Here is a 3,800-nt window from a genome sequence, read left to right as displayed (position 1 = left end):
CTCTGAGTGGGAACCTAGCATCCGGGTGACAAATGAAGTCTTACCTAAGTCTGGCTAACAGCAGGCTTTAGGGGGTCCACAGGTCTCCGGGATTGTTTCTCTGGTTCCCTACCTGTGCAGTTGAGATGGGTATATTTAGCAGTTGCTAGGATCCTTATATTGATTTTCTGCCTGTGTAAGGAGGAAGGGTTAACCAAGAGGAAGCCCCTGAAATTTCCCATCCCATCACACACCTTTCTCTTTCTGTTTTTTTTTTTTCTAGATTTTATTTTATTTTATTTTATTTTAACTTTTTAATGAGTGGAACCAAAACATATCTAAAACCGCAGCTTCTGAAAGAACCACTTGTTCTTGCCGGTCTTGTACCTCTCTTCGAACTTGACCTTAGCCTCTCGTCGGGCCTTGCGTTTAAGAGCGGGGTCCCTGAAGACATCCTTGTTGACCACGGTTTTGTCCAAGGGAATATCCACAGAGTACCTGGTGGGCATGAGGTGATTGTAGTTATAAACTTTCACAAAAGACTTGATCTTCGACCGCTTGGCGATTTTCTTCTTGCCCATGGCGGCTGTCACTTTCCGGGGGTAGTGGTCAATTCCGGCCACCAGAGCGTGGCTGTAGGGGCGGTCCGAGGTGCCATCGTCAATGTTCTTCACGATGACGGCTTTGCGTCCCGAGTAGCATCCGGCCAGGACCAGCACCACTTTCCCGGGTTTCATGAACTTGCCCATTTCGACGGCAACCACTCAGGCCTACAGCGGAAAGTCTAGATTTTATTTTATTTATTTATTTGAAAGGCAAAAGGCATAGTTATGGGAGGTGGGGGGTAGGGTTATCTTCTATTCACTGGTTTACTTCCCACATGACTGCAACACCTGAGGATGGACCAGGCCGAAGTCAGGAGCCATCTGGGTCTCCCATGTGGGTGCAGGGTCCCAAGGCCTTGGGCCGTCTTCCGCTGCTTTCTCAGGCTCTTTAGCAATGAGATAGATCAGAAGTGAAGCAGCTGGGACTATGCCATAACACCGGCCCCATCCCACACCTTTCTAAGACAGTAAATCAGAAATAATACCCCGTTCCAGCAAGGATGGCACAGGCTAGCAATGTCATCATCAGAGACATAGGGGACACAGACGTAGTGGTTCCATCACAGCCCCGTTCAGTGCACTTGTATGGCCCTCTTTCTTTAAGTGAGTTGAAGCAAATGACAGTGACTATCCAATTGCAGATGTAATATCTTCAATGGAGAAGAGCAATAAGCTGCTGGCCCCCAGTGTAGTAGACCTATTATTCTAGAAAATTCCTCCTTCTTGATCCCTATCGATACAAGTAAAACAGTTTTCCGTTGCATGGCAGGGATAGCACGCATTCTCCAGATGGACCAAGGCTTTGCTCACCCAGGGTTCTCTGTCACACGTAGTCTGCAGGCACATTGTTCACCCAGACTTTCCATGGCACACTGGTCCACCATATCGGTGATTTCATGTTAATCGGTCTGGATGCCCTAGGGAGACTCATGTGTGTCATATGGTGGGGAACATGGATCGCGAAGATTCAGGAGCTGTAGCAAAGCTTTTAGGGGTCCAGTGATTATGGCAGGCCACGAGACCACTTGAAGATAAATGTTCATTGGATACTGTGCTCCAAGGACAAGGCACAGCACCCAGTGGCGCTCCTTGGAGGTTTTAGGCAGCACATACTCCACTAAGGAAAATCGATCCAGCTCACTCCGGGGGTAACTTGAAAAGCTGCGAATTTCAAGTGGGCTGACAAGGAGGGTCAAGTTCAGGATACAATACAAGTAGCCCCTCCTCTCAGGCTGCATGACCCTGAATATCTGATGGGATGGTGCCTCTGGGACCTGTAATGAAGACATTGAGGGGGTGGTTTCTGGCAAGCCCTGATCGAAACAGCTGCTATTCATGGGGCTGGTGGTCTGGTGTAGTGAGTGAAGTTGTCACCTGTGGCACCAGCATCCCATATGGGTGCCAGTTTGAGTCCCGGCTGCTCTACTTCCAATCCAGCTCCCTGCTGATTGCCTGGGAAAGCAGTAGAAGATGAAATAAGTCCTTGGGGCCCTGCACCCAAGTGGGAGACCTGGAAGAAGCTCCTGGCTCCTGGCTTCAGATTGGCACAGCTCCAGCCGTTGTGGCCAACTGGGGAGCGAAACAGTGAATGGAAGACCTCTCTCTCTCTCTTTCTCTCTCTCTCTCTCTCTGTAACTCTGCCTTTCAAACAAACAAATAAAGGAGCTACTATTCAGAGTTACTAGGATTTGGGAGCATGAACCCGCCTCTCTGGCTTGGACCCTAATGGAGACTGAGCCCCTGACCGTGGGACCCCAGCATCTGTGTAACTGGAGTTCCCATCATAATCAGCTCAGCTGGGAGTTATTAGAATCGCTGAGCAGTAAGGTAAGGTAGGCACAGCAGCAATCCATCAGATGATGAGAAAGCTTACACACTTGGGTACGGGGGAAACTGGCTTGAGATACGAATGTCCCTACTTTCTCGGCCAGTGGTTCTTCCGCCCAGGCCCTGGCATGAGTAAGATCAAAAGATGAAAGACAAAGAAGTCTTAGGAAAAGGCATTCAGCGGTACTTCTGCGGTTGGCACAAGGAGAGCCTACCACAGTGGCGTGTGTCAGTGACCACCAGGGAGTCTGTCTCAGACGCTGGCCGGTCTCTCCTTAGCCACTCAGTGCTGGTGCAGTATACCCGAGAGCAGATTATATACATAGACTCTCCACGGACCCAGCATCCTGGTTGCCCCCTCTCCAGCTCTCTGCTGTGGCCTGGGAAAGCAGTGGAAGATGGGCCCAAGGTCTTGAGCTGCTGCACCTGCTTGGGAGACCTGGAAGAAGCTCCTGGCTCCTGGCTTCCAACTGGATCGGCTGCTGCCATTGCGGCCACCTGGGGAACGAACCAGTGGAGGGAAGACCTCTCTCTCTCTCTGACTCTGCCTCTCTGTAACTCTTTCAAATAAATAAATCGTTTTAAAAAATGAGAAAATATATGCATAGGGAAGGATTGCTAGCTAGTTGCAGAGGTTTTCTGTTTTTTGAGCTGATTATGAAATTAGTGGGATGATGGCACACCTTTGTGAATAGAAAAAACCCACTGAATTGTATACAGTAGAAGGGTGAATTTTACGGTACATGAATTATACCAATAAACAATACATAAAATTCTAGCTATTGTCCTTGAAAAAGGCTCATCTGCACCTTTCTCAGAAAGAATTTTTACTATAACAACCAAGCCATGTAATTCTTGCCAAACACCCATGAAAAATCTTTGCCAAAAAATTGTGTTGATTCCCAACATTCTGAAGATATGATGTCCACAACACAGTGACGTGCACAAACCTTCCGTGACAGCCCGGGGAGTGTGCATGGGGCTCCGACGTGGGGCTTCACTCGGATCAAGAAGATACAGAGAGCTCTGGTGTCTGGAAAGGCTCTCTCTCAGCCCCTTCCCAGCAGTGAGCACCACCTCCCTTCTGCCCCTCCCCTAACATGTAACCACTGTTCTACTAGCATTCTAAATAGTCTGACCTCTTCCTCCTCTGCTATCTACGGTGGGAGGGGGGGTGAGGGAGAGAGGGAGAGGGAGAGAGGGAGAGGGAGAAGGAGAGGGAGAGGGAGAGGGAGAGGGAGAGGGAGAGGGAGAGGGAGAGGGAGAGGGAGAGGGAGAGGGAGAGGGAGGGAGAGAGCCTCCATCCCCTGATCCACTCTTCCGATAGGAGCTGGAAACTCAGTCCAGATCTCCCACCCAATTACTGGAGCCATCACGCTGCCTCCCAGG

General features: G+C 49.7%; 1 pseudogene across 1 annotated transcript; it reads right to left on the bottom strand.

The window, feature by feature from the left end:
* Positions 1-246: 246 nt before the first annotated feature.
* LOC149125362 (large ribosomal subunit protein eL27 pseudogene) lies at positions 247-763 on the bottom strand (annotated as a pseudogene). The gene has a single exon (XR_016210385.1). The product of XR_016210385.1 is annotated as a large ribosomal subunit protein eL27 pseudogene (transcript).
* Positions 764-3,800: the final 3,037 nt, after the last annotated feature.

The sequence above is a fragment of the Oryctolagus cuniculus genome, chromosome 7 (assembly GCF_051225735.1).
Source record: "Oryctolagus cuniculus isolate XC-2025 breed Fujian yellow rabbit chromosome 7, ASM5122573v1, whole genome shotgun sequence".
NCBI lineage: Eukaryota > Metazoa > Chordata > Mammalia > Lagomorpha > Leporidae > Oryctolagus > Oryctolagus cuniculus.
The sequence above is the reverse complement of the archived record's forward strand: the minus strand, read 5'-3'. Positions and strand labels throughout refer to the sequence as shown.